Here is a 14,437-nt window from a genome sequence, read left to right as displayed (position 1 = left end):
TCAAGTCCTCTGGCCCAAGGAAGCCAGGAGGCTCAGCCACACGAGAGGGACCACTACTGCCCCGGAGGGGTGAGAGGTACGGAAGGCCCGAGTCGCCAGTCATACGGGCGAGAACAACACGGTACACTCAGAGACGTGGGCTACCACTACACTACAGGGGGATAGCCAAGAAAGAGTGAAGTCAGCAAGGTAGGCCTACAAACTCCCCCTGACCAGCGGGATTTCCCAGTTGCTCTCAGACTGACCAGGCCTCCATTGTTAACCTGTATTCCGGGCGGGTCCCTTAATACCGCCAACAGTAAAGACCCTGAATTGCATGACCGACTCCGTGTGGTTACTGCTGCTCCCGCGCACCATCACCACCAATATCCCTATTTACTGCCCTGAGGCTATACTCCTCCCTTGGGGAGTTATACTACCCTCTGCTGCACCCACAACACCAGCCTCAGCGGTCTGCCCTGCAGCGGCGGTTCACTCTGACCGCAATCCACGGGTGGCGTAGTCGGACATTTAATCACAAAACCCTATAAATAGACCGCCATTTGGGTTGACCACCCTGAGCCACGGGACCGGGTCCCCGCCACGCAGGGACTACAACCCCCAGCATCCACAAAAGATCCGGTTCCGGGTATCCCCACACACACACGGCCCAGGGGGCGCGTCATGTGCACATAGTCTAAGAGACTGCAGAGAGGATATTTGGAATGCTTAATCCATAGTTGAAGTGCAACAATGTTATGTTGTATGGCTATTATAGGGCTAATAGAGTTAAATATCTCATAGCTTCCTGGGGTATCGGCAATTACTCCGTCCAGTATATTATTCCCATGCACCGTTGATGGAATTGTGCTTTCTCTCTATGCCTACTTAACAATATTCTTTACCCTTTGGTACATTTAAATTAATCCCCCTACTATCTAATTCTCGTTTTTTTGATGGACTTATCTTGTTTATGTTGACCTGAACACTTATTTGTCAATCTAAATTCTGCCTTTGTACCCCCTATTCTCGTGTTATTCGTTATTCGTATTACTCTTACCTGCATTTTTGTTATTTCATTTTTCCTGTTGTTGTTATTATATATAATCAATAAATAAAGAATTATAAAAAAAAGAAATTGTGCTTGCTCGGAAGGACCTCTCACTAGGTCCAAAAACAGTGGAAATCCAGAGAAATACAAGACACCATAAATGATCTTTAAAACATAAAACATTAATCTTTATTCCAAATTGTATAAAAACATCACAAGAATGAGGAGACAAAATAAGGCAACGTTTCGGCTATGTGGCCTTTCTCAAACCTAAAAAATTGTGACTGTTTTAGGTTTGAGAAAGGCCATATGGCTGAAATGTTGTTTTATTTTATCTCCTCATTATTGTGATGATTTTAAAGAATTTGGAATAAAGATCATTGTTTTATATGGATCATTTATGATGCATCGATTTTCTCTAGATTTCTGTATCGTCAATGTAACAGATACACTTTAGATTTCAATCTGTAAATATTTTTATATGCTAATTTATATTCTAGATTTAGATTTTTGTTAAATATGATGAGTGTGGTCTTGCCGAGATGTACATGATGTCCCATCCTTTTACTTATTCAGCAGTTCGTTTGCTTCTTTGCCAGAGGTTTTGGAAAAGATAATATTGTTTAAATCTGGTTTTGCTTTGCTTTTCTGTTTTGTGTTTGGATATTCGGATTTAATTTTTTTTTTCTCATTCAGCATTAGCATTTAAAATAAATGTCACTTTAATTGTTGCACTGTTTCAGTGTACAATTGTATTTACTTTTTATTTTTCTATTTCAGTGAATATATTTTATTGTAACGTAAAATTATGAACAGAAAAGAAACAAAAGAAAAAGAAAAGGAGCAAATAGGCATTCTGACAATGACTGCATGATACTAAACGGAAAGAAATAAACTAGAGTCAAGTTGGTATGCATGCAAAACACAAGCACGTTCACACTGGCCGAAAAGCAGACAAAACCCAAGACAAAAGCAAAATAAAAAAATAAAAAATACCCTGCTGTAAGTAAATAAGTAAAAGCAATAGTGTATATAAATAACATTGGGTACTTGGTAGACACTGTTTTTGATCAAACAAGCGTAAAAGCCATCCCACCAGTGTCAAGGTGTACCCAAATCGGGATGGTTCTAACCTGTGGTATTAAAACCTTACCCTGCGTCATAGTGATGTTCTGTATAAATAAGGGCTAAGCAGGACCAGGTCTCAAACATGGACACACAGCTAGTGAGGAGTTTTTTAAGGCCACGGCCCCACTATCAGTATTTGGTCAGTATTTTTTCTCAGGAGTGGGAGCCAAAACCAGGAGTGGGTGATAAATGCAGAATTGGTGACTTGTTTCTATTATACCTTTTCTCTGATTGTTCCTCACCTGGTTTTGGCTCCCACTCCTGAGAAAAAATTCTGACCAAATACTGATAGTGGGGCCGTGGCCTTAATGTGATATCTCTCACTTGCATGCGATGAGGGCGTGCGCGCCGCCGCTGCGTCCCCACCCCTGCCAGTGAGTGTGTACCTGCGGCCCTTATCAGTGTCTGCAAGTAAGAGAGCGCGCGCACACACCAGGCCTTTGGCCAAAAGTTTGAAAGGGCCGCCTCGGCGCGCACAGGGCTCTTCAGTCTGACGCTGGCCTGTACCAGCATCAGAGCATAATTTTTATGGTTCCTGACCTGCTCCAATCACCAGCCCCAGCCAGGGATCCACTCCTCTGCACACCTGACGATGGACCCTCTTCAGCTCTTCATCCACCCCCTATCTCAGGGATCTGAGTGAGTCCCAATATGGAAACTTTTATTATGTATATACAGCAGTTGCAGTATCATCTGTATACTGTATATAGACTACTGTATATACAATATATAGGTGATACTGTGACTGCTGTGTATACAATATATATAGGTGATACTGTGATTATACAAGCAGTTTATATATATATATATAAGTTATACTGTAACTGCTGTATATATATTACATAGGTGATACTGTGATTATATACAGCAGTCACAGTATCACTTATATATTATATATACAGCAGTCTCAGTATCAAATGTATATTGTATATACAGCAGTCACAGTATCACCTGTAATGTATATAGACAGCTGTGTATAAGTTATATATATGATACTGCCCCCTCCATACTCCCCTATGTGATGTGTGCAACATTATAGTATAATGCTATCTTAATATAGTGTATAATGTACAGTTGTGTATATATAGTGTACAGATTTTTATATAGTATGGTGCTGTGTATATAGTGTGGAATCCACACTACATACCCAGCACACTGCTCCACTCTATATTACCTAACACAATATACACTGCTCAAAAAAATAAAGGGAACACTCAAATAACACATCCTAGATCTGAATGAATGAAATATTCTCATTGAATACTTTGTTTTGTACAAAGTTGAATGTGCTGACAACAAAATCACACAAAAATAATCAATGGAAATCAAATTTATTAACCAATGGAGGCCTGGATTTGGAGTCACCCCCAAAATTAAAGTGGAAAAACATACTACAGGCTGATCCAACTTTGATGTAATGTCCTTAAAACAAGTCAAAATGAGGCTCAGTATTGTGTGTGGCCTCCACATGCCTGTATGACCTCCCTACAATGCCTGGGCATGCTCCGATGAGGTTGTGGATGGTCTCCTGTGGGATCTCCTCCCAGACCTGGACTAAAGCATCCGCCAACTCCTGGACAGTCTGTGGTGCAACCGGTGTTGGTGGATGGTGGATGGAGCGAGACATGATGTCTCAGATGTGCTCAATCGGATTCAGGTCTGGGGAACGGGCGGGCAAGTCCACAGCTTCAATGCCTTCATCTTGCTGGAATTGCTGACACACTCTAGCCACATGAGGTCTGGCATTGTCCTGCATTAGCAGGAACCCAGGATCAACCGCACTAGCATATGGTCTCACAAAGGGTCTGAGGATCTCATCTCGGTACCTAATGGCAGTCAGGCTACCTCTGGCGAGCACATGAAGGGCTGTGCAGCCCTCCAAAGAAATGCCACCCCACACCATTACTGACCCACTGCCAAACCGGTCATGCTGAGGATGTTGCAGGCAGCAGATCGCTCTCCACGGAGTCTCCAGACTCTGTCACGTCTGTCACATGTGCTCAGCGTGAACCTGCTTTCATCTGTGAAGAGCACAGGGCGCCAGTGGCGACTTTGCCAATCCTGGTGTTCTGTGGCAAATGCCAAGCGTCCTGCACGGTGTTGGGCTGTGAGCACAACCCCCATCTGTGGACGTCGGGCCCTCATACCACCCTCATGGAGTCAGTTTCTAATTGTTTGTGCAGACACATGCACATTTGTGGCCTGCTGGAGGTCATTTTGCAGGGCTCTGGCAGTGCTCCTCCTGTTCCTCCTTGCACAAAGGCGGAGGTAGCGGTCCTGCTGCTGGGTTGTTGTACTACTACGGCCCCCTCCACGTCTCCTGGTGTACTGGCCTGTCTCCTGGTAGCGCCTTCAGCCTCTGGACACTACGCTGACAGACACAGCAGACCTTCTTGCCTAAGCTCACATTTATGTGCCATCCTGGATGAGCTGTACTACCTGAGCAACTTCTGTGGGTTGTAGAGTCCATCTCATGCTACCACGAGTGTGAAAGCACAACCAACATTCAAAAGTGATCAAAACATCAGCCAAAAAGCATTGGTACTGAGATGTGGTCTGTGGTCCACACATGCAGAACCACTCCTTTATTGAATGTGTCATAATAATTGCCAATAATTTCCATCTATTGTCTATTCCATTTGCAGAACAGCATGTAAAGTTGATTGTCAATCAGTGTTGCTTCCTAAATGGACAGTTTGATTTCACAGAAGTTTGATTTACTTGGAGTTATATTCTGTTGTTTAAGTGTTCCCTTTATTTTTTTGAGCAGTGTATATTGTGGAGCTGTGTATGTCATGTATGCTTCCTCTCTCCTTTATACATGGTGTAATTCTCAGTATCTTCTCTTAAAATATATATACAGGTGCATCTCGCAAAATTAGAATATCATCAAAAAGTTAATTTATATCAGTTCTTTAATACAAAAAGTGTAACTCATATATTATATAGAGTCATTACAAACAGAGTGATCTATTTCAAGTGTTTATTTCTGTTAATGTTGATGATTATGGCTTACAGCCAATGAAAACACAAAAGTCATTATCTCAGTAAATTAAAATAATTAACAAAAATCACCTGCAAAGGCTTCGTAAGCGTTTTAAAAGGTCTGTTCCAGTAGGTTCCACAATCATCAGGAAGACTGCTGACTTGACAGATGTCCAGAAGGCAGTCATTGACACACTCCACAAGGTCCCAGAGTTCCAATTTTCAGTCTGGAGGAAGAGTGGAGAGACACACAATCCAAGCTGCTTGAGGTCTAGTGTGAAGTTTCCACAATCAGTGATGGTTTGGGGAGTCATGTCATCTGCTGGTGTAGGTCCACACTTTTCTCTTTTTCAGCAACTATGCTGATACTCATGATAGGCTTTAATACAGTGGGAGTGCATGGAGTGGCTATCTGTTATATCCATACTGCAGACCTTACAGTATCTACTTCTATGAATCATATATTATATATGCACTTACCTCAGAGTTTACTTATGGGCTTATAGTACCTTATTTAGCCTAGATATTGTTACACATTTCTCTGAACATATATGACTTATTTTCTGATATGGTGGTCTGTGACCTTCCTGTATACCATCAAGATGTGTTGATTAAGGGATGCTTGTACATTTCACTAAGATAGATTATTATATACAGTGGTGGCCAAAAGTATTGGCACCCATGCAATTCTGTCAGATAATACTCAGTTTCTTCCTGAAAATGATTGCAATCACAAATTCTTTGGTATTATTATCTTCATTTAATTTTTCTTCAATGAAAAAAACACAAAAAGAATTGTCCTAAAGCCAAATTGGATACAATTCTACACCAAAGATAAAAAAGGGGGTGGACAAAAGTATTGGCACTGTTTGAAAAATCATGTGATGCTTCTCTAATCCGTGTAATTAACAGCACCTGTAACTTACCTGTGGTACCTAACAGGTGTTGGCAATAACTAAATCACACTTGCAGGCAGTTAACATGGATTAAAGTTGACTCAACCTCTGTCCTGTGTCCTTGTGTGTACCACATTGAGCATGGAGAAAAGAAAGAAGACCAAAGAACTGTCTGAGGACTTGAGAAACCAAATTGTGAGGAAGCATGAGCAATCTCAAGGCTACAAGTCCATCTCCAAAGACCTGAATGTTCCTGTGTCTTCCGTGCGCAGTGTCATCAAGAAGTTTAAAGCCCATGGCATTGGGGCTAACCTCCCTAGATGTGGACGGAAAAGAAAATTTGACGAGAGATTTCAACACAAGATTGTGCGGATGGTGGATAAAGAACCTCGACTAACATCCAAACAAGTTCAAGCTGCCCTGCAGTCCGAGGGTACAACAGTGTCAACCCGTACTATCCATCAGCGCCTGAATGAAAAGAGACTGTATGGTAGGATACCCAGGAAGACCCCACTACTTACCCCGAGACATAAAAAATCCAGGCTGGAGTTTGCCAAAACTTACCTGAGAAAGCCTAAAACGTTTTGGAAGAATGTTCTCTGGTCAGATGAGACAAAAGTCATAGAGTGTACAGGAAAAAAAAGAGGCATTCAAAGAAAAGAACACGGTCCCTACAGTCAGACATGGCGGAGGTTCCCTGATGTTTTGGGGTTGCTTTGCTGCCTCTGGCACTGGACTGCCTCTGGCATTATGAAGTCTGAAGACTGCCAACAAATTTTGCAGCATAATGTAGGGCCCAGTGTGAGAAAACTGGGTCTCCCTCAGAGGTCATGGGTCTTCCAGCAGGACAATGACCCAAAACACACTTCCAAAAGCACTATAAAATGGTTTGAGAGTAAGCACTGGAGACTTCTAAGGTGGCCAGCAATGAGTCCAGACCTGAATCCCATAGAACACCTGTGGAGAGATGTCAAAATGGCAGTTTGGAGAAGGCACCCTTCAAATATCAGGGACCTGGAGCAGTTTGCCAAAGAAGAATGGTCTACAATTCCAGCAGAGCATTGTAAGAAACTCATTGATGGTTACCGGAAGCGGTTGTTCGCTGCTATTTTGGCTAAAAGTTGTGCAACCAAGTATTAGGCTGAGGGTGCCAATACTTTTGTCTGGCCCATTTTTGGAGTTTTGTGTGAAATGATCAATGATTTCATTTTGCTTCATTCTCGTTTGTGTTTTTTCCTTGCAAGCAAATTAAATTAAGTGTTTTTTTCATTGAAGAAAAATTAAATGAAGATAATAATACCAAAGAATTTGTGATTGCAGTCTTTTTCAGGAAGAAACTGAGTATTATCTGACAGAATTGCAGGGGTGCCAATACTTTTGGCCACCACTGTACAAGCACTCCCGATTTATTGCTGATGTCTGTGCAAATTGATATACTCACCTGTTGTGATACTAGAGTATACATAGATATTACCTTTATATTCTTATATCCAGGTTCACACGCCTTTCCATCTGTAGAGGTTCCTCTTTTTTATTATGTTTACATTTTCTCTTTTATATGTATTAAATAAAGTATTTGCAATTTTTCCTTTGGTGTTTATCAAAAGGAAGGAAGGCCACACTCTTACCTTTATTTATCTTGTTTCTGTCTTGAGTTTTGTCTGTTTTTCGGCCATTGTGAACATGCTCCTATTTTGCATACATACCAACTTGATTTCAGAAGTTAATTTCTTTTGTCTTACCTTCAGGTTTCTGCATTTAGTGCAGGTAAGGGTTGATGCTGGTGGGATGGATTTTACGCTTTTTTTTAACCAAAAACGGTGTCTACCAAGTACCCCATGTTATTTATATGCACTATTGCTTTTACTTATTTAGTTACAGCAGGGCATTTATTTATTTTGTTTCTGTATTGGGTAATGACTGCGTGCATGACATTTAAGAAAAAATAACAAATGTAATCATGGACGTACCCAGGATCAAAACTAGAGGGGGGGGGGGGGGGGCAAGCCATGGTCACAGATACCGAAGAGAAATATATATATAGTACAATGCAAAGATTTCACTTCTTACATTACATGAGTGATATCTATTGTAAATTCCACAATAGCCCAGAAACCGGCGAATCGCTCTACACAGTATACTGGCCGCCATAAAATGCCCCATACAGGATACTGGTCCCCATATAACGCTCCATACAGGATACTGGCCCCCATATAACGCTCCATGCAGAATACTGGCCCCCAAATAACGCTCCATACAGAATACTGGCTCCCATATAATGCTCCATACAGAATACTGGCCTCCATATAACGCTCCAGGCAGGATACTGGCCCCCATATAACGCTCCATGCAGGATACTGGCCCCCATATAACGCTCCATACAGAATACTGGCCCCCATATAACGCTCCATACAGAATACTGGCTCCCATACAACGCTCCATACAGGATACTGGTCCCCATATAATGCTCCATACAGAATACTGGCCCCCATATAACGCTCCATACAGAATACTGGCCCCCATTAAATGCTCCATACAGAATACTGGCCCCCATATAACGCTCCATTCGGAATACTGGCCCCCATATAACACTCCATACAGGATACTGGCCCCCATATAACGCTCCATACGGAATACTGGCCCCCATATAACACTCCATACAGGATACTGGCCCCATTATAACGCTCCATGCAGGATACTGGCCCCCATATAACGCTCCATGCAGGATACTGGCCCCCATATAACGCTCCATGCAGGATACTGGCCCCCATATAACGCTCTATACAGAATACTGGCCCCCATATAGCGCTCCATACAGAATACTGGCCCCCATATAACGCTCCATGCAGGCTGTTCCCCACACATAATGCCTCATGCAGGCTGTTCCCCCCCACATAATGCCCCACGCAGGCTGTTCCCCCAACATAATGCCCCACACAGGCTGTTCCCCCCACATAATGCCCCATGCAGGATGTTCCCCCCCATATAATGCCCCATGTTGGATGTCACCCCACCTTATGATGCCCCATGCAGGATGACACCCCCCTTCCTTATAATGCCCCATGCAGGATGTCACCCCCCTCCCTTATAATGCCCCATGCAGCATGTCACCCCCCCTCCCTTATAATGCCCCATGCAGGATGTCACACCCCCCCTCCCTTATAATGCCCCATGCAGGATTTCACTCCCCCCTTATAATGCCCCATGCAGGATGTCACCCCCCCTTATAATGGCCCATGCAGGATGTCACACACCCCCACCTCACCCCCCTCTCTTATATTGCCACAGGCCTCCATATGATAAAAAAAAAAAATCAAACACTCACCTCACATCTCACCTGCTGCCGCTGCTCAGCTCCGGACTCCAGTATCGCCGGCCTCATCCCGCTCTGCGCTGTGACTGCTCAGGAGAGAGCGCGGTGTAAAGACGTCACCGCGCCCTCTGACCTGAGACGTCACAGTGCAGCAGCCGCGGAGGATGCAGGAGCTGCTGCGGAAGCACGGGGAGGGGTAAGTATTGTGCCGGGTGCCGGAGCCCTGAGCAAGCGGGGAGGAGCGGGCGCTGATGGTGAGGGCCCCCCCGCCTGCTCAAGGCCCCGGCATTTGCACGGGTGCACCGGGTGCTGATGCCGGCCCTGGTGTGCGGCTTGCGTGCCTGCTTCTAGGGGGGGGGGGGGGCAGCTGCCCCCCCTGCCCCACGGTGGGTACGCCCATGAATGTAATGTACATTGTTCCAGATTTCAATATGTAGACTTATAAGTGTATAGAGAGTGGCATACATACTACATGTCCAGTCAGTTGAGCTGCCCAGGCACCCACAGCATGGATCTCAGTCAGGATGAAGCCGTAATTGTTCTGTATTCTTTTGGTGTGGATTCTCCTCCTCTGTCTAATGATGTTTGGTGGGGCTATCCAGCATCTGTCTGCTCAGTAGATGCTATTATATCATTATATATAACAACGAAATAGCTAAAAAATGCTAGAAAAAAAAGAAAAAATCAAATACATTTAATTGCGCTACAAATAAAATCGCATTAGCAATAAAGGACCAAGGGAATATCAAAATATGGAAATACAATTGGGTGGGTGGCTAAAGTAGTTTTAAATAAAATGGCAGACATAGCTAAAATCTGTGTGCATGTGGAGTATAATGTAATAGTAGAGGGCTGAGTGGCCTTACTGACTAGACCGCTGTACACGTATGTGGCACCCCAGGGGTCTGGTTCCCACAGTAATAGCAATATTACGTCTGTGAGCAGGTGGGAGGTTTCCTGGTCAGACATCCTATGCATGCCACACCTCCTGCCCAGTCCTGGGAGGGGAAGAACTTCCCCTATATAAAACTAGGGCTGAGGCAGGGTTAGGAGAGAAAAAGAGCAGAGAACACAGACAGAGACACAGTCTGGTCTGTAGTGGAGCAGCTTTAGGAACAAGAAAGATCAGGAGCTCTGTGGGAGCTGTGCTAAAAGAGATCAGGGGGCTGGAAGCTGTAGAGCTCGCCCTGATTGAAGAGTTCTTACCGGACCCGGAGTCCGAGGCTGTGGGGACTAATCCTTACCCAGCAGCAGAAACCGCCCGGCAGGGGATTTCAGGTCCTCTGGCCAAGAAACCCGAAGGCACGGTCACACGCAAGGGACCAGCACCGCGACGTGGAGCGGAAGTTACCAAAAGGCCCCGAGTCACCGGCCATACGGGTGAGCACCACACGGTACACTCAGGGACCTGGGCTACTTTTACCCGCCTCTAGCAAGGTAGCCAGAAGAGTACGATTAGTTGGGGAGGCCTACAACTCCGCCTGGCCAGGGGAGATCCCATCAGCTCACGGACTGACCAGGCCCCGATCGCTAGCCAGTACTCCGGGAGGGTCTACCTTGTCACCAGTAAAGACCCAGAACTACACCGCACCGTCTCTGAGTGGTTCCTGCTACCCCCCTTCAAACACGTCGGCTGCCCTGAGGCCATATCCCTCCCGTTGGGGGTTCTACCAGCTACGCTGCACAACCTTACCACCGGCCTCAGCGGTCTGCCCTGCAGCGGCGGCTTCATAGCCGCATTCAACGGGTGGCGTAGTCGAACACCGTACCATCTTCTGCTAAATACTGCCACTCAGTTTGACTCCCTGGGCACGGACCGGGTCACCGCCACGAGACTACTACCCCTATCAGATCCGGCTCCGGGTAGGCCCCCGCGTGCGCAACGCTACTCAGCACAGGCCCAGGGGCGCGTCAACTTTTGGCGTAGTCGGCAGGATTTCGTGCCCGCAACCACCGGGTACTGCGTGCCTGAAAAAGAGACTTTTAAACTTACCTGTGGTGAAGATTCCCGCCATCCGGCGCCATCTTCTGCCTTCTTCCCGCCATCCGTGAAGTTTTCCCGCCATCCGGCGCCATCTTCTGCCTTCTTCCCGCCATCCGTGGAGTTTTCCCGCCGTTGGACGCCATCTTGAAGACGCCGCGCGGGAAGAAGAGGGGCGTGGACTCCGAAAAGCCCGCGAGAACTGAAGCCCCGCCTCACGTCCGGACGTTGCGTAAGGTCCTGGAAGGAGCCCAGCAGACGCCGACGTCATAGGAGCGCGACGGAAGATCCTCGACCCTGACGATCCACTGCGGAGCCGCGGCCTACGGAAGAGGATCATCGCAAGGTAGGCCACGGTCCACTAGGGGGGAGGAAGATGTCGGATACGGAGGAGAGCTTCACTGCCACAGCCAGCGCCACCGCTGCTGCGGTCATGCCTTTCACGATGCCCTATATCCCGGGGGCAGCCTGGCTACCCCAGTACTCAGGGGAGTCATATACCCTGAATGACTTTAGAGAAAAGCTGGATAGCCTCTTCCAGGTGTACCCCCTCACAGAAGAGCAAAAAGTGAGCATCCTGGTGGCCCAACTAACCGGGGCAGCCCAAAGGGAGGTAAAGTCCTGGCCACCTGGGAGGAGGACTGTCGCAGGGATATTAACCCGGCTGAAGGACACCTTTGATACCCGCACCTCAGCCGAGATTAAGCTTAGATTCTATGGGTGCAAACAGCGAGCACATGAGAATATAAGGGACTATGCACTAAACCTACAAGAGGCCCTGAGAGCCATTAAGCAGACCGACCCTGACGGCGTGGGAAACGAGGACAGGCTGTTGACCGAACAATTTATAGAGGGACTATATTGCAATGCCCACCGAACCCAGTTGCGGGCAACGGCCTTACAGGATCCTCATCTGGACTTTGCACAGTTCAAGGACAGAGCCATTCGGGTGCTCCGAGAACCGTCACCGGGTGGCGTTGTGACCCACAGGCGCCCTACTACCGCTTACCACCAGGAGGCGGCGCCCTTGTCGGCAGGGCCTGTGGGAGCGGATGCGCAGGCTTTGAACAATGACCCGGCTCCAGACCTGCACCATCAGGTCCAAGAGCTAGCTAAAAGCGTTGCCGCGCTAACCCGAACTGTGCAGTCTTTACAGGTTGCTGCTCCAGGGAAGATCCTGGCATCCGGACCGGAGGACATCCCGTGGCGTCGACCAAGGAGGACCCCACCGGCCAGAGGAAGACCCAGCGACCGATACAACGAGGACGGACAACCCATCTGCCGGCGCTGCAATCAACCCGGACATATGGCAAGGTACTGTCCTTTAAACTGGCACAACCTGGGGTAGAGGGCCAACCCCTAGGAATAAGATCACCAGGCCCATCGAACTGGCGTGACAAATATGTGGGAGGACGTCCAGTCTTGCCTGTGGTACTGGATGGCATTCCTATGAGTGCCCTACTTGACACCGGGTCACAGGTCACCACCATCCCGTACGTGCTCTTCAAGCAGTACTGGAATGACTCGGATATAACCCGCTACCCTGACGACGACTTGAGTATCATCGCCAGCAATGGTCAACCCGTGCCACAGATCGGATTCAAAGAGATGACCATTAAAATCGGTAGAGTCGAACTGGCAGCACAGGGACTGATCATTGTAGACATTGACAAGCGCGAGAGTCACCCAAAGATAACGCTAGGAACTAATGTGATTGAAAATTGTCTTGCAGAGGTGATTTTCATTTTACAGCAGGTTGCCAAGAACGCCAGCTCCGGCCAGCAGCGAGTGCTCCAAAAAGAGATCTGGGCACTGATGCGACGGCAACAGGTGGAACTCTCCGGTGGTGAGATTGGAAGCGTGAGAATGTGTGACCCTTTCCCTATTGCCATGCCCCCAAAAAGTGAAATGATGATTTGGTGCCGGGCAGCTATTGGTCTGAGAGGTAGAGACTACCAAGCAATGGTAGAACCCGTCTACTCAGACAGTAGGCCCACCATTTTGACAGCACGGGGGGTGGTTGATGTACGCCATGGGAGGGTGCCCGTTCGCATAATAAACATCGGGAAAAGGGAAGTGTACCTGCCCCGGTATGCTACGCTAGCCAAATTGTATACCATCAATCAGAATTCTGTACAGGCCGTGGAACCCTTACCTCCATCTCAACCAGAGGAAGGTAACGGCTCTAAGAAACCAATGGAGGACTGGTGTCAGCAACTACATCTGGGTACTGACTCCACTCCCTCACACCAGAAACAAGGAGTCTATCGGGTGGTTCAAGAGTACGAGAGAGTGTTTAGTAAACACCCGTTAGACTTCGGGCGAGTAAAGGGGGTAGAACATCATATCCCCACGGGAGACCATCCTCCCATAAAGGAGAGATACCGACCCGTACCCCCTGCACACTACCAACACGCCAAGGGGATGCTTAGAGACATGAAGTAGGCTGGGGTAATCAGGGATAGCTGTAGCCCCTGGGCAGCTCCACTAGTCTTGGTTAAAAAGAAAGACAACACCATGAGAATGTGTGTAGATTACCGGAAAATCAACCGTATCACACACAAAGATGCGTACCCCTTACCAAGGATAGAGGAGTCTTTGGCTGCTTTAAAATCTGCTAACTTCTTCTCCACTTTGGATCTCACTAGCGGGTACTGGCAGGTTCCTGTAGCAGAGGCGGACCGGGAGAAGACCGCATTCACCACCCCGATGGGACTTAGCGAGTTTACCTGCATGCCGTTCGGACTCTGCAACGCACCAGGAACCTTCCAACGATTGATGGAATGCTGTCTGGGACACCGAAACTTCGAGACGGTCCTGTTATACCTGGACGATGTCATCGTCTACTCCAAGACCTACGAGGACCACCTGAAACACCTGGCAGAAGTGTTCGAAGCCCTGGCAAACTACGGCCTAAAGGTGAAACCCTCCAAGTGTCACCTCCTGAAACCAAAGGTGCAGTACCTGGGACACGTGGTGAGTGCTGACGGAGTGGCTCCCGACCCTGATAAGATCACAGCAATTAAGGGATGGCCAAGCCCCTCCAGCGTAAAGGAAGTGCGGCAGTTCCTCGGGTTGGTAGGCTACTACCGAAGGTTCATTCC

The sequence above is a fragment of the Phyllobates terribilis genome, unplaced genomic scaffold, assembly GCF_046119375.1.
Source record: "Phyllobates terribilis strain yellow unplaced genomic scaffold, ASM4611937v1 Scaffold_1__5_contigs__length_1240528914, whole genome shotgun sequence".
Taxonomy (NCBI): Eukaryota; Metazoa; Chordata; class Amphibia; order Anura; family Dendrobatidae; genus Phyllobates; species Phyllobates terribilis.
Note: the sequence above shows the minus strand (reverse complement) of the source record.